General features: G+C 46.7%; 8 non-coding genes across 8 annotated transcripts; all 8 read left to right on the top strand.

Moving 5' to 3' along the window:
- Positions 1-1,162: 1,162 nt before the first annotated feature.
- Positions 1,163-1,234, top strand: TRNAA-CGC (transfer RNA alanine (anticodon CGC)). The gene has a single exon. It is a non-coding gene; the product is annotated as a tRNA-Ala (tRNA).
- A 2,397-nt stretch (positions 1,235-3,631) lies between these two features.
- Positions 3,632-3,703, top strand: TRNAA-CGC (transfer RNA alanine (anticodon CGC)). Its single transcript has one exon. It is a non-coding gene; the product is annotated as a tRNA-Ala (tRNA).
- Positions 3,704-6,094: 2,391 nt separating this feature from the next.
- TRNAA-CGC (transfer RNA alanine (anticodon CGC)) lies at positions 6,095-6,166 on the top strand. Its single transcript has one exon. It is a non-coding gene; the product is annotated as a tRNA-Ala (tRNA).
- A 2,391-nt stretch (positions 6,167-8,557) lies between these two features.
- On the top strand, positions 8,558-8,629 carry TRNAA-CGC (transfer RNA alanine (anticodon CGC)). The gene has a single exon. It is a non-coding gene; the product is annotated as a tRNA-Ala (tRNA).
- A 2,393-nt stretch (positions 8,630-11,022) lies between these two features.
- TRNAA-CGC (transfer RNA alanine (anticodon CGC)) lies at positions 11,023-11,094 on the top strand. Its single transcript has one exon. It is a non-coding gene; the product is annotated as a tRNA-Ala (tRNA).
- Positions 11,095-13,487: 2,393 nt separating this feature from the next.
- Positions 13,488-13,559, top strand: TRNAA-CGC (transfer RNA alanine (anticodon CGC)). Its single transcript has one exon. It is a non-coding gene; the product is annotated as a tRNA-Ala (tRNA).
- A 2,393-nt stretch (positions 13,560-15,952) lies between these two features.
- On the top strand, positions 15,953-16,024 carry TRNAA-CGC (transfer RNA alanine (anticodon CGC)). Its single transcript has one exon. It is a non-coding gene; the product is annotated as a tRNA-Ala (tRNA).
- Positions 16,025-19,323: 3,299 nt separating this feature from the next.
- On the top strand, positions 19,324-19,395 carry TRNAA-CGC (transfer RNA alanine (anticodon CGC)). Its single transcript has one exon. It is a non-coding gene; the product is annotated as a tRNA-Ala (tRNA).
- Positions 19,396-21,294: the final 1,899 nt, after the last annotated feature.

The following is a 21,294-nucleotide window of genomic DNA, read 5'->3' as shown; positions in this document are numbered from 1 at the left end:
TTTGGAGACTGGCGGGGCCCAGCCCCGGCAGGCCCCGGCCCACTTAAAGCACTGGGGACACTCATGACGGCAGAGCTATAGAGTGGTGGGTCCACGTTGCTTTCCACTAGCCAGCAAATACAGAAGGACATCCGAAAGAGGTGTCAGTCTATCTAGCAACATATGTGGGCTTTCGGCTGGAGGAATTCCTGCGCGAAATGGTGCTATCTCATTTTTGGTGTTTGAAGACATACATATATATATATATATATATATTTATTTTTTCTCCATAACTACACTTCTCAAATCTGGGGCATCTATCCGAGATGGCTGTGTCACATTATGTGATGTCTCAGGCACCAACGTGATGAGATCGACCTGGCGCTTTAACTTTGTCATTGTAAGTAGTAAGATGTAATTTGGCAGTTGTCATGTTTTTTCATATGCACTACTGCAAACCCCTTTCCTTACTTAGCCCACTCCCTCCTGAAGCTTTTAGGTGTGATGAGGAAGCGTCCTCTCAGCGGGGATGTAGCTCAGTGGTAGAGCGCATGCTTTGCATGTATGAGGACCTGGGGCATTTCCACTTGTTTCTCTTTTTGACTGTCATATGATCTCTATCCACTAGATGGCCCTTTGAGCACAGTAATCCTCTGGTGGAAATCTTCCCCTGGAAGTCATCTCTTATGGAGAAGCAAAATGCACACTGCTTCAGTGTGACCATGAGGTTTTCCATTCTTGCTCCAGTTTTCCCTGCTCTTTTGCTAGTGCTTCACTCGGCAGAATGTTTTGACCAGAAGAGTTCTCCCTGAAAATTATGTCTGCGGGACAGACACACTGCATACCGAGGGGATGTAGCTCAGTGGTAGAGCACTTGCTTTGCATGGATGAGGCCCTGGGTCCAATCCCTGGCATCTCCAATTGTTTCCCTTTTTTTGACTGTCATATGGTCTCTGTCCACGAGATGGCTCTTTGAGCACGGTAATCCTTTGGTGGAATACTTCCCCTGGAAGTCATCTCTTATGGAGAAGCATAATGCACACTGCTTCAGCTGACCATGTGCTTTTCCAGTCTTGCTCCCGTTTTCCCTGGTCTTTTGCTAGTGCTTCAGTTGGCAGCATATTTTGACCGGAAGAATTCTCCCAGGAAAAGATGTCTGCAGGACAGGCCCACTGCACACCGAGGGGATGTAGCTCAGTGGTAGAGCGCATGCTTCGCATGTATGAGGTCCCGGGTTCAATCCCCGGCATCTCCATTTGCATAAACATCAGTGTGATTTTGTCCCGGTTATTTTGTATTTCACACTGCAACTCGGGCCATGATTATAGGATCATCGACATTCATATCTATTTGTCTGAGAAAACGCTGGTGCCCGTATGGCAAACCTGCCTATAATATATCACTGAGGTTTACGTCCCTGCCAGTGTCAACATCCTGTATGCCTTCACAATCACTACAAATAGAAATGCACAGAGAGAAACATCACACCACAGTTTTAACGGTGCAGAATCGTGAAAGTATTGGCATTGCCTTGCGTTTCTTTTCAGTCGATTGTTTTGGTTCCGAATGTATAGCTCTACCATTGTACCTTTGTAGCATATGATGCCTAGCTTTAAAAATAATTTGTTTTCACTGGATGTGGCCACAGATGTGCCTCTGTTGTCAACCTAAGTCGATCAGGTTCTGTAACTTGTTAGTTTTGAGCTGGAATATCCTACCAGCTCTGCTGCTGGGGCCTATCTCTGGCTTCTAAAAGCAAAAGTCTTGAACATATTGATATTTTTCATTAGTTGGTCAGGGGAATTGCATGGGGGGGCAGCCTTTCTGCATGTTTCTATGGACAACCAGACACAGGTGGCTCTAAAATGAAGTCTGCCATTTGGAAACTCCAATTCGACAGTTACCGTCAGTTCTGGGCGCTGTTAGTCCCAAGCAGCCAGCCAGCATCTGGTAGATTTCACAGTTCCTTGCTGGCAGTGGGCATGTAACTCAGTGGTAGAGCACATACTTGGGAAGTATGAGGCCACAGGTTCGATCCCAGGCATCTCCATGTGATATTTTTCCTCAATTGTGGGCTTTTTATCCTGTACATAGGAATTAGGATGATGTGTTCTTTTGCCATACTAAATCCTGTTCCTGAACGTCTTCTCTTTGGAGCCGATGATTGTGGACATGCACGGTGCACCATGCTTCAGTGTGATGTCTGCTTTTTTCATTGGAAGCCTGTTAGCCTGATCTCTTACCGGGATGACACAAGGCAGACTCGTTCAGACAGAGGGGCATTGGCTGAAAATAGTGTCTCCACCGGTCCCCCTGCTAGGCAGTGGTGTCATTCTGAGGTGCTGTGCACGCTCACCAACTATCACCCCCTCTGACCTTTCCCACCGCAGAACACCCTGAATGCATTCAGCGGGTTATGCTTCATTCTAGGGCTGCAATGGATCGCCTAGTGGCAAAACCAATGGAAGCACCATTGACCTTCCGCAGAATTCCACTGCTTGTCTGCCTAGAGAAGCGACATCTGCCGAGTGTGCTAGGGACACTCATGACGGCAGAGCTATAGAGTGGTGGGTCCACGTTGCTTTCCACTAGCCAGCAAATACAGAAGGACATCCGAAAGAGGTGTCAGTCTATCTAGCAACATATGTGGGCTTTCGGCTGGAGGAATTCCTGCGCGAAATGGTGCTATCTCATTTTTGGTGTTTGAAGACATACATATATATATATATATATATATATATGTATTTATTTTTTCTCCATAACTACACTTCTCAAATCTGGGGCATCTATCCGAGATGGCTGTGTCACATTATGTGATGTCTCAGGCACCAACGTGATGAGATCGACCTGGCGCTTTAACTTTGTCATTGTAAGTAGTAAGATGTAATTTGGCAGTTGTCATGTTTTTTCATATGCACTACTGCAAACCCCTTTCCTTACTTAGCCCACTCCCTCCTGAAGCTTTTAGGTGTGATGAGGAAGCGTCCTCTCAGCGGGGATGTAGCTCAGTGGTAGAGCGCATGCTTTGCATGTATGAGGACCTGGGGCATTTCCACTTGTTTCTCTTTTTGACTGTCATATGATCTCTATCCACTAGATGGCCCTTTGAGCACAGTAATCCTCTGGTGGAAATCTTCCCCTGGAAGTCATCTCTTATGGAGAAGCAAAATGCACACTGCTTCAGTGTGACCATGAGGTTTTCCATTCTTGCTCCAGTTTTCCCTGCTCTTTTGCTAGTGCTTCACTCGGCAGAATGTTTTGACCAGAAGAGTTCTCCCTGAAAATTATGTCTGCGGGACAGACACACTGCATACCGAGGGGATGTAGCTCAGTGGTAGAGCACTTGCTTTGCATGGATGAGGCCCTGGGTCCAATCCCTGGCATCTCCAATTGTTTCCCTTTTTTTGACTGTCATATGGTCTCTGTCCACGAGATGGCTCTTTGAGCACGGTAATCCTCTGGTGGAATACTTCCCCTGGAAGTCATCTCTTATGGAGAAGCATAATGCACACTGCTTCAGCTGACCATGTGCTTTTCCAGTCTTGCTCCCGTTTTCCCTGGTCTTTTGCTAGTGCTTCAGTTGGCAGCATATTTTGACCGGAAGAATTCTCCCAGGAAAAGATGTCTGCAGGACAGGCCCACTGCACACCGAGGGGATGTAGCTCAGTGGTAGAGCGCATGCTTCGCATGTATGAGGTCCCGGGTTCAATCCCCGGCATCTCCATTTGCATAAACATCAGTGTGATTTTGTCCCGGTTATTTTGTATTTCACACTGCAACTCGGGCCATGATTATAGGATCATCGACATTCATATCTATTTGTCTGAGAAAACGCTGGTGCCCGTATGGCAAACCTGCCTATAATATATCACTGAGGTTTACGTCCCTGCCAGTGTCAACATCCTGTATGCCTTCACAATCACTACAAATAGAAATGCACAGAGAGAAACATCACACCACAGTTTTAACGGTGCAGAATCGTGAAAGTATTGGCATTGCCTTGCGTTTCTTTTCAGTCGATTGTTTTGGTTCCGAATGTATAGCTCCACCATTGTACCTTTGTAGCATATGATGCCTAGCTTTAAAAATAATTTGTTTTCACTGGATGTGGCCACAGATGTGCCTCTGTTGTCAACCTAAGTCGATCAGGTTCTGTAACTTGTTAGTTTTGAGCTGGAATATCCTACCAGCTCTGCTGCTGGGGCCTATCTCTGGCTTCTAAAAGCAAAAGTCTTGAACATATTGATATTTTTCATTAGTTGGTCAGGGGAATTGCATGGGGGGGCAGCCTTTCTGCATGTTTCTATGGACAACCAGACACAGGTGGCTCTAAAATGAAGTCTGCCATTTGGAAACTCCAATTCGACAGTTACCGTCAGTTCTGGGCGCTGTTAGTCCCAAGCAGCCAGCCAGCATCTGGTAGATTTCACAGTTCCTTGCTGGCAGTGGGGATGTAACTCAGTGGTAGAGCACATACTTGGGAAGTATGAGGCCACAGGTTCGATCCCAGGCATCTCCATGTGATATTTTTCCTCAATTGTGGGCTTTTTATCCTGTACATAGGAATTAGGATGATGTGTTCTTTTGCCATACTAAATCCTGTTCCTGAACGTCTTCTCTTTGGAGCCGATGATTGTGGACATGCACGGTGCACCATGCTTCAGTGTGATGTCTGCTTTTTTCATTGGAAGCCTGTTAGCCTGATCTCTTACCGGGATGACACAAGGCAGACTCGTTCAGACAGAGGGGCATTGGCTGAAAATAGTGTCTCCACCGGTCCCCCTGCTAGGCAGTGGTGTCATTCTGAGGTGCTGTGCACGCTCACCAACTATCACCCCCTCTGACCTTTCCCACCGCAGAACACCCTGAATGCATTCAGCGGGTTATGCTTCATTCTAGGGCTGCAATGGATCGCCTAGTGGCAAAACCAATGGAAGCACCATTGACCTTCCGCAGAATTCCACTGCTTGTCTGCCTAGAGAAGCGACATCTGCCGAGTGTGCTAGGGACACTCATGACGGCAGAGCTATAGAGTGGTGGGTCCACGTTGCTTTCCACTAGCCAGCAAATACAGAAGGACATCCGAAAGAGGTGTCAGTCTATCTAGCAACATATGTGGGCTTTCGGCTGGAGGAATTCCTGCGCGAAATGGTGCTATCTCATTTTTGGTGTTTGAAGACATACATATATATATATATATATATGTATTTATTTTTTCTCCATAACTACACTTCTCAAATCTGGGGCATCTATCCGAGATGGCTGTGTCACATTATGTGATGTCTCAGGCACCAACGTGATGAGATCGACCTGGCGCTTTAACTTTGTCATTGTAAGTAGTAAGATGTAATTTGGCAGTTGTCATGTTTTTTCATATGCACTACTGCAAACCCCTTTCCTTACTTAGCCCACTCCCTCCTGAAGCTTTTAGGTGTGATGAGGAAGCGTCCTCTCAGCGGGGATGTAGCTCAGTGGTAGAGCGCATGCTTTGCATGTATGAGGACCTGGGGCATTTCCACTTGTTTCTCTTTTTGACTGTCATATGATCTCTATCCACTAGATGGCCCTTTGAGCACAGTAATCCTCTGGTGGAAATCTTCCCCTGGAAGTCATCTCTTATGGAGAAGCAAAATGCACACTGCTTCAGTGTGACCATGAGGTTTTCCATTCTTGCTCCAGTTTTCCCTGCTCTTTTGCTAGTGCTTCACTCGGCAGAATGTTTTGACCAGAAGAGTTCTCCCTGAAAATTATGTCTGCGGGACAGACACACTGCATACCGAGGGGATGTAGCTCAGTGGTAGAGCACTTGCTTTGCATGGATGAGGCCCTGGGTCCAATCCCTGGCATCTCCAATTGTTTCCCTTTTTTTGACTGTCATATGGTCTCTGTCCACGAGATGGCTCTTTGAGCACGGTAATCCTCTGGTGGAATACTTCCCCTGGAAGTCATCTCTTATGGAGAAGCATAATGCACACTGCTTCAGCTGACCATGTGCTTTTCCAGTCTTGCTCCCGTTTTCCCTGGTCTTTTGCTAGTGCTTCAGTTGGCAGCATATTTTGACCGGAAGAATTCTCCCAGGAAAAGATGTCTGCAGGACAGGCCCACTGCACACCGAGGGGATGTAGCTCAGTGGTAGAGCGCATGCTTCGCATGTATGAGGTCCCGGGTTCAATCCCCGGCATCTCCATTTGCATAAACATCAGTGTGATTTTGTCCCGGTTATTTTGTATTTCACACTGCAACTCGGGCCATGATTATAGGATCATCGACATTCATATCTATTTGTCTGAGAAAACGCTGGTGCCCGTATGGCAAACCTGCCTATAATATATCACTGAGGTTTACGTCCCTGCCAGTGTCAACATCCTGTATGCCTTCACAATCACTACAAATAGAAATGCACAGAGAGAAACATCACACCACAGTTTTAACGGTGCAGAATCGTGAAAGTATTGGCATTGCCTTGCGTTTCTTTTCAGTCGATTGTTTTGGTTCCGAATGTATAGCTCCACCATTGTACCTTTGTAGCATATGATGCCTAGCTTTAAAAATAATTTGTTTTCACTGGATGTGGCCACAGATGTGCCTCTGTTGTCAACCTAAGTCGATCAGGTTCTGTAACTTGTTAGTTTTGAGCTGGAATATCCTACCAGCTCTGCTGCTGGGGCCTATCTCTGGCTTCTAAAAGCAAAAGTCTTGAACATATTGATATTTTTCATTAGTTGGTCAGGGGAATTGCATGGGGGGGCAGCCTTTCTGCATGTTTCTATGGACAACCAGACACAGGTGGCTCTAAAATGAAGTCTGCCATTTGGAAACTCCAATTCGACAGTTACCGTCAGTTCTGGGCGCTGTTAGTCCCAAGCAGCCAGCCAGCATCTGGTAGATTTCACAGTTCCTTGCTGGCAGTGGGGATGTAACTCAGTGGTAGAGCACATACTTGGGAAGTATGAGGCCACAGGTTCGATCCCAGGCATCTCCATGTGATATTTTTCCTCAATTGTGGGCTTTTTATCCTGTACATAGGAATTAGGATGATGTGTTCTTTTGCCATACTAAATCCTGTTCCTGAACGTCTTCTCTTTGGAGCCGATGATTGTGGACATGCACGGTGCACCATGCTTCAGTGTGATGTCTGCTTTTTTCATTGGAAGCCTGTTAGCCTGATCTCTTACCGGGATGACACAAGGCAGACTCGTTCAGACAGAGGGGCATTGGCTGAAAATAGTGTCTCCACCGGTCCCCCTGCTAGGCAGTGGTGTCATTCTGAGGTGCTGTGCACGCTCACCAACTATCACCCCCTCTGACCTTTCCCACCGCAGAACACCCTGAATGCATTCAGCGGGTTATGCTTCATTCTAGGGCTGCAATGGATCGCCTAGTGGCAAAACCAATGGAAGCACCATTGACCTTCCGCAGAATTCCACTGCTTGTCTGCCTAGAGAAGCGACATCTGCCGAGTGTGCTAGGGACACTCATGACGGCAGAGCTATAGAGTGGTGGGTCCACGTTGCTTTCCACTAGCCAGCAAATACAGAAGGACATCCGAAAGAGGTGTCAGTCTATCTAGCAACATATGTGGGCTTTCGGCTGGAGGAATTCCTGCGCGAAATGGTGCTATCTCATTTTTGGTGTTTGAAGACATACATATATATATATATATATATGTATTTATTTTTTCTCCATAACTACACTTCTCAAATCTGGGGCATCTATCCGAGATGGCTGTGTCACATTATGTGATGTCTCAGGCACCAACGTGATGAGATCGACCTGGCGCTTTAACTTTGTCATTGTAAGTAGTAAGATGTAATTTGGCAGTTGTCATGTTTTTTCATATGCACTACTGCAAACCCCTTTCCTTACTTAGCCCACTCCCTCCTGAAGCTTTTAGGTGTGATGAGGAAGCGTCCTCTCAGCGGGGATGTAGCTCAGTGGTAGAGTGCATGCTTTGCATGTATGAGGACCTGGGGCATTTCCACTTGTTTCTCTTTTTGACTGTCATATGATCTCTATCCACTAGATGGCCCTTTGAGCACAGTAATCCTCTGGTGGAAATCTTCCCCTGGAAGTCATCTCTTATGGAGAAGCAAAATGCACACTGCTTCAGTGTGACCATGAGGTTTTCCATTCTTGCTCCAGTTTTCCCTGCTCTTTTGCTAGTGCTTCACTCGGCAGAATGTTTTGACCAGAAGAGTTCTCCCTGAAAATTATGTCTGCGGGACAGACACACTGCATACCGAGGGGATGTAGCTCAGTGGTAGAGCACTTGCTTTGCATGGATGAGGCCCTGGGTCCAATCCCTGGCATCTCCAATTGTTTCCCTTTTTTTGACTGTCATATGGTCTCTGTCCACGAGATGGCTCTTTGAGCACGGTAATCCTCTGGTGGAATACTTCCCCTGGAAGTCATCTCTTATGGAGAAGCATAATGCACACTGCTTCAGCTGACCATGTGCTTTTCCAGTCTTGCTCCCGTTTTCCCTGGTCTTTTGCTAGTGCTTCAGTTGGCAGCATATTTTGACCGGAAGAATTCTCCCAGGAAAAGATGTCTGCAGGACAGGCCCACTGCACACCGAGGGGATGTAGCTCAGTGGTAGAGCGCATGCTTCGCATGTATGAGGTCCCGGGTTCAATCCCCGGCATCTCCATTTGCATAAACATCAGTGTGATTTTGTCCCGGTTATTTTGTATTTCACACTGCAACTCGGGCCATGATTATAGGATCATCGACATTCATATCTATTTGTCTGAGAAAACGCTGGTGCCCGTATGGCAAACCTGCCTATAATATATCACTGAGGTTTACGTCCCTGCCAGTGTCAACATCCTGTATGCCTTCACAATCACTACAAATAGAAATGCACAGAGAGAAACATCACACCACAGTTTTAACGGTGCAGAATCGTGAAAGTATTGGCATTGCCTTGCGTTTCTTTTCAGTCGATTGTTTTGGTTCCGAATGTATAGCTCCACCATTGTACCTTTGTAGCATATGATGCCTAGCTTTAAAAATAATTTGTTTTCACTGGATGTGGCCACAGATGTGCCTCTGTTGTCAACCTAAGTCGATCAGGTTCTGTAACTTGTTAGTTTTGAGCTGGAATATCCTACCAGCTCTGCTGCTGGGGCCTATCTCTGGCTTCTAAAAGCAAAAGTCTTGAACATATTGATATTTTTCATTAGTTGGTCAGGGGAATTGCATGGGGGGGCAGCCTTTCTGCATGTTTCTATGGACAACCAGACACAGGTGGCTCTAAAATGAAGTCTGCCATTTGGAAACTCCAATTCGACAGTTACCGTCAGTTCTGGGCGCTGTTAGTCCCAAGCAGCCAGCCAGCATCTGGTAGATTTCACAGTTCCTTGCTGGCAGTGGGCATGTAACTCAGTGGTAGAGCACATACTTGGGAAGTATGAGGCCACAGGTTCGATCCCAGGCATCTCCATGTGATATTTTTCCTCAATTGTGGGCTTTTTATCCTGTACATAGGAATTAGGATGATGTGTTCTTTTGCCATACTAAATCCTGTTCCTGAACGTCTTCTCTTTGGAGCCGATGATTGTGGACATGCACGGTGCACCATGCTTCAGTGTGATGTCTGCTTTTTTCATTGGAAGCCTGTTAGCCTGATCTCTTACCGGGATGACACAAGGCAGACTCGTTCAGACAGAGGGGCATTGGCTGAAAATAGTGTCTCCACCGGTCCCCCTGCTAGGCAGTGGTGTCATTCTGAGGTGCTGTGCACGCTCACCAACTATCACCCCCTCTGACCTTTCCCACCGCAGAACACCCTGAATGCATTCAGCGGGTTATGCTTCATTCTAGGGCTGCAATGGATCGCCTAGTGGCAAAACCAATGGAAGCACCATTGACCTTCCGCAGAATTCCACTGCTTGTCTGCCTAGAGAAGCGACATCTGCCGAGTGTGCTAGGGACACTCATGACGGCAGAGCTATAGAGTGGTGGGTCCACGTTGCTTTCCACTAGCCAGCAAATACAGAAGGACATCCGAAAGAGGTGTCAGTCTATCTAGCAACATATGTGGGCTTTCGGCTGGAGGAATTCCTGCGCGAAATGGTGCTATCTCATTTTTGGTGTTTGAAGACATACATATATATATATATATATATATATATTTATTTTTTCTCCATAACTACACTTCTCAAATCTGGGGCATCTATCCGAGATGGCTGTGTCACATTATGTGATGTCTCAGGCACCAACGTGATGAGATCGACCTGGCGCTTTAACTTTGTCATTGTAAGTAGTAAGATGTAATTTGGCAGTTGTCATGTTTTTTCATATGCACTACTGCAAACCCCTTTCCTTACTTAGCCCACTCCCTCCTGAAGCTTTTAGGTGTGATGAGGAAGCGTCCTCTCAGCGGGGATGTAGCTCAGTGGTAGAGCGCATGCTTTGCATGTATGAGGACCTGGGGCATTTCCACTTGTTTCTCTTTTTGACTGTCATATGATCTCTATCCACTAGATGGCCCTTTGAGCACAGTAATCCTCTGGTGGAAATCTTCCCCTGGAAGTCATCTCTTATGGAGAAGCAAAATGCACACTGCTTCAGTGTGACCATGAGGTTTTCCATTCTTGCTCCAGTTTTCCCTGCTCTTTTGCTAGTGCTTCACTCGGCAGAATGTTTTGACCAGAAGAGTTCTCCCTGAAAATTATGTCTGCGGGACAGACACACTGCATACCGAGGGGATGTAGCTCAGTGGTAGAGCACTTGCTTTGCATGGATGAGGCCCTGGGTCCAATCCCTGGCATCTCCAATTGTTTCCCTTTTTTTGACTGTCATATGGTCTCTGTCCACGAGATGGCTCTTTGAGCACGGTAATCCTCTGGTGGAATACTTCCCCTGGAAGTCATCTCTTATGGAGAAGCATAATGCACACTGCTTCAGCTGACCATGTGCTTTTCCAGTCTTGCTCCCGTTTTCCCTGGTCTTTTGCTAGTGCTTCAGTTGGCAGCATATTTTGACCGGAAGAATTCTCCCAGGAAAAGATGTCTGCAGGACAGGCCCACTGCACACCGAGGGGATGTAGCTCAGTGGTAGAGCGCATGCTTCGCATGTATGAGGTCCCGGGTTCAATCCCCGGCATCTCCATTTGCATAAACATCAGTGTGATTTTGTCCCGGTTATTTTGTATTTCACACTGCAACTCGGGCCATGATTATAGGATCATCGACATTCATATCTATTTGTCTGAGAAAACGCTGGTGCCCGTATGGCAAACCTGCCTATAATATATCACTGAGGTTTACGTCCCTGCCAGTGTCAACATCCTGTATGCCTTCACAATCACTACAAATAGAAATGCACAGAGAGAAACATCACACCACAGTTTTAACGGTGCAGAATCGTGAAAGTATTGGCATTGCCTTGCGTTTCTTTTCAGTCGATTGTTTTGGTTCCGAATGTATAGCTCCACCATTGTACCTTTGTAGCATATGATGCCTAGCTTTAAAAATAATTTGTTTTCACTGGATGTGGCCACAGATGTGCCTCTGTTGTCAACCTAAGTCGATCAGGTTCTGTAACTTGTTAGTTTTGAGCTGGAATATCCTACCAGCTCTGCTGCTGGGGCCTATCTCTGGCTTCTAAAAGCAAAAGTCTTGAACATATTGATATTTTTCATTAGTTGGTCAGGGGAATTGCATGGGGGGGCAGCCTTTCTGCATGTTTCTATGGACAACCAGACACAGGTGGCTCTAAAATGAAGTCTGCCATTTGGAAACTCCAATTCGACAGTTACCGTCAGTTCTGGGCGCTGTTAGTCCCAAGCAGCCAGCCAGCATCTGGTAGATTTCACAGTTCCTTGCTGGCAGTGGGGATGTAACTCAGTGGTAGAGCACATACTTGGGAAGTATGAGGCCACAGGTTCGATCCCAGGCATCTCCATGTGATATTTTTCCTCAATTGTGGGCTTTTTATCCTGTACATAGGAATTAGGATGATGTGTTCTTTTGCCATACTAAATCCTGTTCCTGAACGTCTTCTCTTTGGAGCCGATGATTGTGGACATGCACGGTGCACCATGCTTCAGTGTGATGTCTGCTTTTTTCATTGGAAGCCTGTTAGCCTGATCTCTTACCGGGATGACACAAGGCAGACTCGTTCAGACAGAGGGGCATTGGCTGAAAATAGTGTCTCCACCGGTCCCCCTGCTAGGCAGTGGTGTCATTCTGAGGTGCTGTGCACGCTCACCAACTATCACCCCCTCTGACCTTTCCCACCGCAGAACACCCTGAATGCATTCAGCGGGTTATGCTTCATTCTAGGGCTGCAATGGATCGCCTAGTGGCAAAACCAATGGAAGCACCATTGACCTTCCGCAGAATTCCACTGCTTGTCTGCCTAGAGAAGCGACATCTGCCGAGTGTGCTAGGGACACTCATGACGGCAGAGCTATAGAGTGGTGGGTCCACGTTGCTTTCCACTAGCCAGCAAATACAGAAGGACATCCGAAAGAGGTGTCAGTCTATCTAGCAACATATGTGGGCTTTCGGCTGGAGGAATTCCTGCGCGAAATGGTGCTATCTCATTTTTGGTGTTTGAAGACATACATATATATATATATATATATATATATTTATTTTTTCTCCATAACTACACTTCTCAAATCTGGGGCATCTATCCGAGATGGCTGTGTCACATTATGTGATGTCTCAGGCACCAACGTGATGAGATCGACCTGGCGCTTTAACTTTGTCATTGTAAGTAGTAAGATGTAATTTGGCAGTTGTCATGTTTTTTCATATGCACTACTGCAAACCCCTTTCCTTACTTAGCCCACTCCCTCCTGAAGCTTTTAGGTGTGATGAGGAAGCGTCCTCTCAGCGGGGATGTAGCTCAGTGGTAGAGCGCATGCTTTGCATGTATGAGGACCTGGGGCATTTCCACTTGTTTCTCTTTTTGACTGTCATATGATCTCTATCCACTAGATGGCCCTTTGAGCACAGTAATCCTCTGGTGGAAATCTTCCCCTGGAAGTCATCTCTTATGGAGAAGCAAAATGCACACTGCTTCAGTGTGACCATGAGGTTTTCCATTCTTGCTCCAGTTTTCCCTGCTCTTTTGCTAGTGCTTCACTCGGCAGAATGTTTTGACCAGAAGAGTTCTCCCTGAAAATTATGTCTGCGGGACAGACACACTGCATACCGAGGGGATGTAGCTCAGTGGTAGAGCACTTGCTTTGCATGGATGAGGCCCTGGGTCCAATCCCTGGCATCTCCAATTGTTTCCCTTTTTTTGACTGTCATATGGTCTCTGTCCACGAGATGGCTCTTTGAGCACGGTAATCCTCTGGTGGAATACTTCCCCTGGAAGTCATCTCTTATGGAGAAGCATAATGCACACTGCTTCAGCTGACCATGTGCTTTTCCAGTCTTGCTCCCGTTTTCCCTGGTCTTTTGCTAGTGCTTCAGTTGGCAGCATATTTTGACCGGAAGAATTCTCCCAGGAAAAGATGTCTGCAGGACAGGCCCACTGCACACCGAGGGGATGTAGCTCAGTGGTAGAGCGCATGCTTCGCATGTATGAGGTCCCGGGTTCAATCCCCGGCATCTCCATTTGCATAAACATCAGTGTGATTTTGTCCCGGTTATTTTGTATTTCACACTGCAACTCGGGCCATGATTATAGGATCATCGACATTCATATCTATTTGTCTGAGAAAACGCTGGTGCCCGTATGGCAAACCTGCCTATAATATATCACTGAGGTTTACGTCCCTGCCAGTGTCAACATCCTGTATGCCTTCACAATCACTACAAATAGAAATGCACAGAGAGAAACATCACACCACAGTTTTAACGGTGCAGAATCGTGAAAGTATTGGCATTGCCTTGCGTTTCTTTTCAGTCGATTGTTTTGGTTCCGAATGTATAGCTCCACCATTGTACCTTTGTAGCATATGATGCCTAGCTTTAAAAATAATTTGTTTTCACTGGATGTGGCCACAGATGTGCCTCTGTTGTCAACCTAAGTCGATCAGGTTCTGTAACTTGTTAGTTTTGAGCTGGAATATCCTACCAGCTCTGCTGCTGGGGCCTATCTCTGGCTTCTAAAAGCAAAAGTCTTGAACATATTGATATTTTTCATTAGTTGGTCAGGGGAATTGCATGGGGGGGCAGCCTTTCTGCATGTTTCTATGGACAACCAGACACAGGTGGCTCTAAAATGAAGTCTGCCATTTGGAAACTCCAATTCGACAGTTACCGTCAGTTCTGGGCGCTGTTAGTCCCAAGCAGCCAGCCAGCATCTGGTAGATTTCACAGTTCCTTGCTGGCAGTGGGGATGTAACTCAGTGGTAGAGCACATACTTGGGAAGTATGAGGCCACAGGTTCGATCCCAGGCATCTCCATGTGATATTTTTCCTCAATTGTGGGCTTTTTATCCTGTACATAGGAATTAGGATGATGTGTTCTTTTGCCATACTAAATCCTGTTCCTGAACGTCTTCTCTTTGGAGCCGATGATTGTGGACATGCACGGTGCACCATGCTTCAGTGTGATGTCTGCTTTTTTCATTGGAAGCCTGTTAGCCTGATCTCTTACCGGGATGACACAAGGCAGACTCGTTCAGACAGAGGGGCATTGGCTGAAAATAGTGTCTCCACCGGTCCCCCTGCTAGGCAGTGGTGTCATTCTGAGGTGCTGTGCACGCTCACCAACTATCACCCCCTCTGACCTTTCCCACCGCAGAACACCCTGAATGCATTCAGCGGGTTATGCTTCATTCTAGGGCTGCAATGGATCGCCTAGTGGCAAAACCAATGGAAGCACCATTGACCTTCCGCAGAATTCCACTGCTTGTCTGCCTAGAGAAGCGACATCTGCCGAGTGTGCTAGGGACACTCATGACGGCAGAGCTATAGAGTGGTGGGTCCACGTTGCTTTCCACTAGCCAGCAAATACAGAAGGACATCCGAAAGAGGTGTCAGTCTATCTAGCAACATATGTGGGCTTTCGGCTGGAGGAATTCCTGCGCGAAATGGTGCTATCTCATTTTTGGTGTTTGAAGACATACATATATATATATATATATATATATATTTATTTTTTCTCCATAACTACACTTCTCAAATCTGGGGCATCTATCCGAGATGGCTGTGTCACATTATGTGATGTCTCAGGCACCAACGTGATGAGATCGACCTGGCGCTTTAACTTTGTCATTGTAAGTAGTAAGATGTAATTTGGCAGTTGTCATGTTTTTTCATATGCACTACTGCAAACCCCTTTCCTTACTTAGCCCACTCCCTCCTGAAGCTTTTAGGTGTGATGAGGAAGCGTCCTCTCAGCGGGGATGTAGCTCAGTGGTAGAGCGCATGCTTTGCATGTATGAGGACCTGGGGCATTTCCACTTGTTTCTCTTTTTGACTGTCATATGATCTCTATCCACTAGATGGCCCTTTGAGCACAGTAATCCTCTGGTGGAAATCTTCCCCTGGAAGTCATCTCTTATGGAGAAGCAAAATGCACACTGCTTCAGTGTGACCATGAGGTTTTCCATTCTTGCTCCAGTTTTCCCTGCTCTTTTGCTAGTGCTTCACTCGGCAGAATGTTTTGACCAGAAGAGTTCTCCCTGAAAATTATGTCTGCGGGACAGACACACTGCATACCGAGGGGATGTAGCTCAGTGGTAGAGCACTTGCTTTGCATGGATGAGGCCCTGGGTCCAATCCCTGGCATCTCCAATTGTTTCCCTTTTTTTGACTGTCATATGGTCTCTGTCCACGAGATGGCTCTTTGAGCACGGTAATCCTCTGGTGGAATACTTCCCCTGGAAGTCATCTCTTATGGAGAAGCATAATGCACACTGCTTCAGCTGACCATGTGCTTTTCCAGTCTTGCTCCCGTTTTCCCTGGTCTTTTGCTAGTGCTTCAGTTGGCAGCATATTTTGACCGGAAGAATTCTCCCAGGAAAAGATGTCTGCAGGACAGGCCCACTGCACACCGAGGGGATGTAGCTCAGTGGTAGAGCGCATGCTTCGCATGTATGAGGTCCCGGGTTCAATCCCCGGCATCTCCATTTGCATAAACATCAGTGTGATTTTGTCCCGGTTATTTTGTATTTCACACTGCAACTCGGGCCATGATTATAGGATCATCGACATTCATATCTATTTGTCTGAGAAAACGCTGGTGCCCGTATGGCAAACCTGCCTATAATATATCACTGAGGTTTACGTCCCTGCCAGTGTCAACATCCTGTATGCCTTCACAATCACTACAAATAGAAATGCACAGAGAGAAACATCACACCACAGTTTTAACGGTGCAGAATCGTGAAAGTATTGGCATTGCCTTGCGTTTCTTTTCAGTCGATTGTTTTGGTTCCGAATGTATAGCTCCACCATTGTACCTTTGTAGCATATGATGCCTAGCTTTAAAAATAATTTGTTTTCACTGGATGTGGCCACAGATGTGGCTCTGTTGTCAACCTAAGTCGATCAGGTTCTGTAACTTGTTAGTTTTGAGCTGGAATATCCTACCAGCTCTGCTGCTGGGGCCTATCTCTGGCTTCTAAAAGCAAAAGTCTTGAACATATTGATATTTTTCATTAGTTGGTCAGGGGAATTGCATGGGGGGGCAGCCTTTCTGCATGTTTCTATGGACAACCAGACACAGGTGGCTCTAAAATGAAGTCTGCCATTTGGAAACTCCAATTCGACAGTTACCGTCAGTTCTGGGCGCTGTTAGTCCCAAGCAGCCAGCCAGCATCTGGTAGATTTCACAGTTCCTTGCTGGCAGTGGGGATGTAACTCAGTGGTAGAGCACATACTTGGGAAGTATGAGGCCACAGGTTCGATCCCAGGCATCTCCATGTGATATTTTTCCTCAATTGTGGGCTTTTTATCCTGTACATAGGAATTAGGATGATGTGTTCTTTTGCCATACTAAATCCTGTTCCTGAACGTCTTCTCTTTGGATCCGATGATTGTGGACATGCACGGTGCACCATGCTTCAGTGTGATGTCTGCTTTTTTCATTGGAAGCCTGTTAGCCTGATCTCTTACCGGGATGACACAAGGCAGACTCGTTCAGACAGAGGGGCATTGGCTGAAAATAGTGTCTCCACCGGTCCTCCTGCTAGGCAGTGGTGTCATTCTGAGGTGCTGTGCACGCTCACCAACTATCACCCCCTCTGACCTTTCCCACCGCAGAACACCCTGAATGCATTCAGCGGGTTATGCTTCATTCTAGGGCTGCAATGGATCGCCTAGTGGCAAAACCAATGGAAGCACCATTGACCTTCCGCAGAATTCCACTGCTTGTCTGCCTAGAGAAGCGACATCTGCCGAGTGTGCTAGGGACACTCAGTGGTTTAAGTGGGGTAAGAAATTGAGGGGGGGCCCTCGTTTGGGGGCGTGGCATCCGCTGTGGCGTGGCCTAAAAGTGCACAAATCATAGTAGGGTGCGCAAACAAATATATAAATGTAGTAGAGCATTTATATATTTGTATGCGTACTAATATGGTTTGTGTACTTTTCAAGCCACCTTTTATAAACATAGACATTTGTAACATATTTCTATGTTCATAAAAGATGGCTTGAAACGTACAAGCTCATCTTTTATAAAGCGTTGAGGACAGACAAAACCCAAGGTGGTTTTGTCCGTCCACAAAGCTTTATAAAAAATGCCTTGAATTGTGTACGTTTCAAGCCGTCTGTTATAAACGTAGAAATATTTCTACGTTTATAAAAGACGGCTTGAAATGTACACATTTCAAGGCATCTTTTATAAAGATTTGCCAAAGGAGACAGGCACCTCGGGCTCAGTGATCACTGCTCTGAGCAGAGATCACAGAGCCCGAGGCGTCTTTCACCCTCTGGGAACCCGCGGGCTCCGTGATATAATCTACATATTAGATCATGGAGCCTACAGGTTCACAGAGGGTCAGTGACCTGGCGAAGGCAAACAAAGGAACTGTAACTTCCCTGATGACCCCTCAGATGGGGGGTCATCAGGGAAGTTACAGTGACTGACAGAAGTGCCAGCCAGCCTCAGCGACGCTGTGGCTGGCTGGCACTTCTGTCCACTTGCCTAAGGTTACACTGGCGGGCACATCTCCCGTCGCGGCTGCGGCCGTGACGGGATAATGCGTCCTGCCATGGCGTGGTGGGACGGGGGGCCCCGGCAGGGCCCCGGCTCAGCCCCACTTTTTGGAGACTGGCGGGGCCCAGCCCCGGCAGGCCCCGGCCCACTTAAAGCACTGGGGACACTCATGACGGCAGAGCTATAGAGTGGTGGGTCCACGTTGCTTTCCACTAGCCAGCAAATACAGAAGGACATCCGAAAGAGGTGTCAGTCTATCTAGCAACATATGTGGGCTTTCGGCTGGAGGAATTCCTGCGCGAAATGGTGCTATCTCATTTTTGGTGTTTGAAGACATACATATATATATATATATATATATATATTTATTTTTTCTCCATAACTACACTTCTCAAATCTGGGGCATCTATCCGAGATGGCTGTGTCACATTATGTGATGTCTCAGGCACCAACGTGATGAGATCGACCTGGCGCTTTAACTTTGTCATTGTAAGTAGTAAGATGTAATTTGGCAGTTGTCATGTTTTTTCATATGCACTACTGCAAGCCCCTTTCCTTACTTAGCCCACTCCCTCCTGAAGCTTTTAGGTGTGATGAGGAAGCGTCCTCTCAGCGGGGATGTAGCTCAGTGGTAGAGCGCATGCTTTGCATGTATGAGGACCTGGGGCATTTCCACTTGTTTCTCTTTTTGACTGTCATATGATCTCTATCCACTAGATGGCCCTTTGAGCACAGTAATCCTCTGGTGGAAATCTTCCCCTGGAAGTCATCTCTTATGGAGAAGCAAAATGCACACTGCTTCAGTGTGACCATGAGGTTTTCCATTCTTGCTCCAGTTTTCCCTGCTCTTTTGCTAGTGCTTCACTCGGCAGAATGTTTTGACCAGAAGAGTTCTCCCTGAAAATTATGTCTGCGGGACAGACACACTGCATACCGAGGGGATGTAGCTCAGTGGTAGAGCACTTGCTTTGCATGGATGAGGCCCTGGGTCCAATCCCTGGCATCTCCAATTGTTTCCCTTTTTTTGACTGTCATATGGTCTCTGTCCACGAGATGGCTCTTTGAGCACGGTAATCCTTTGGTGGAATACTTCCCCTGGAAGTCATCTCTTATGGAGAAGCATAATGCACACTGCTTCAGCTGACCATGTGCTTTTCCAGTCTTGCTCCCGTTTTCCCTGGTCTTTTGCTAGTGCTTCAGTTGGCAGCATATTTTGACCGGAAGAATTCTCCCAGGAAAAGATGTCTGCAGGACAGGCCCACTGCACACCGAGGGGATGTAGCTCAGTGGTAGAGCGCATGCTTCGCATGTATGAGGTCCCGGGTTCAATCCCCGGCATCTCCATTTGCATAAACATCAGTGTGATTTTGTCCCGGTTATTTTGTATTTCACACTGCAACTCGGGCCATGATTATAGGATCATCGACATTCATATCTATTTGTCTGAGAAAACGCTGGTGCCCGTATGGCAAACCTGCCTATAATATATCACTGAGGTTTACGTCCCTGCCAGTGTCAACATCCTGTATGCCTTCACAATCACTACAAATAGAAATGCACAGAGAGAAACATCACACCACAGTTTTAACGGTGCAGAATCGTGAAAGTATTGGCATTGCCTTGCGTTTCTTTTCAGTCGATTGTTTTGGTTCCGAATGTATAGCTCCACCATTGTACCTTTGTAGCATATGATGCCTAGCTTTAAAAATAATTTGTTTTCACTGGATGTGGCCACAGATGTGCCTCTGTTGTCAACCTAAGTCGATCAGGTTCTGTAACTTGTTAGTTTTGAGCTGGAATATCCTACCAGCTCTGCTGCTGGGGCCTATCTCTGGCTTCTAAAAGCAAAAGTCTTGAACATATTGATATTTTTCATTAGTTGGTCAGGGGAATTGCATGGGGGGGCAGCCTTTCTGCATGTTTCTATGGACAACCAGACACAGGTGGCTCTAAAATGAAGTCTGCCATTTGGAAACTCCAATTCGACAGTTACCGTCAGTTCTGGGCGCTGTTAGTCCCAAGCAGCCAGCCAGCATCTGGTAGATTTCACAGTTCCTTGCTGGCAGTGGGCATGTAACTCAGTGGTAGAGCACATACTTGGGAAGTATGAGGCCACAGGTTCGATCCCAGGCATCTCCATGTGATATTTTTCCTCAATTGTGGGCTTTTTATCCTGTACATAGGAATTAGGATGATGTGTTCTTTTGCCATACTAAATCCTGTTCCTGAACGTCTTCTCTTTGGAGCCGATGATTGTGGACATGCACGGTGCACCATGCTTCAGTGTGATGTCTGCTTTTTTCATTGGAAGCCTGTTAGCCTGATCTCTTACCGGGATGACACAAGGCAGACTCGTTCAGACAGAGGGGCATTGGCTGAAAATAGTGTCTCCACCGGTCCCCCTGCTAGGCAGTGGTGTCATTCTGAGGTGCTGTGCACGCTCACCAACTATCACCCCCTCTGACCTTTCCCACCGCAGAACACCCTGAATGCATTCAGCGGGTTATGCTTCATTCTAGGGCTGCAATGGATCGCCTAGTGGCAAAACCAATGGAAGCACCATTGACCTTCCGCAGAATTCCACTGCTTGTCTGCCTAGAGAAGCGACATCTGCCGAGTGTGCTAGGGACACTCATGACGGCAGAGCTATAGAGTGGTGGGTCCACGTTGCTTTCCACTAGCCAGCAAATACAGAAGGACATCCGAAAGAGGTGTCAGTCTATCTAGCAACATATGTGGGCTTTCGGCTGGAGGAATTCCTGCGCGAAATGGTGCTATCTCATTTTTGGTGTTTGAAGACATACATATATATATATATATATATATATATTTATTTTTTCTCCATAACTACACTTCTCAAATCTGGGGCATCTATCCGAGATGGCTGTGTCACATTATGTGATGTCTCAGGCACCAACGTGATGAGATCGACCTGGCGCTTTAACTTTGTCATTGTAAGTAGTAAGATGTAATTTGGCAGTTGTCATGTTTTTTCATATGCACTACTGCAAACCCCTTTCCTTACTTAGCCCACTCCCTCCTGAAGCTTTTAGGTGTGATGAGGAAGCGTCCTCTCAGCGGGGATGTAGCTCAGTGGTAGAGCGCATGCTTTGCATGTATGAGGACCTGGGGCATTTCCACTTGTTTCTCTTTTTGACTGTCATATGATCTCTATCCACTAGATGGCCCTTTGAGCACAGTAATCCTCTGGTGGAAATCTTCCCCTGGAAGTCATCTCTTATG

Source organism: Ambystoma mexicanum (assembly GCF_040938575.1).
Source record: "Ambystoma mexicanum isolate Mex_15411 chromosome 12 unlocalized genomic scaffold, UKY_AmexF1_1 Mex_chr12_unloc.1, whole genome shotgun sequence".
Taxonomy (NCBI): Eukaryota; Metazoa; Chordata; class Amphibia; order Caudata; family Ambystomatidae; genus Ambystoma; species Ambystoma mexicanum.
The sequence above is the reverse complement of the archived record's forward strand: the minus strand, read 5'-3'. Positions and strand labels throughout refer to the sequence as shown.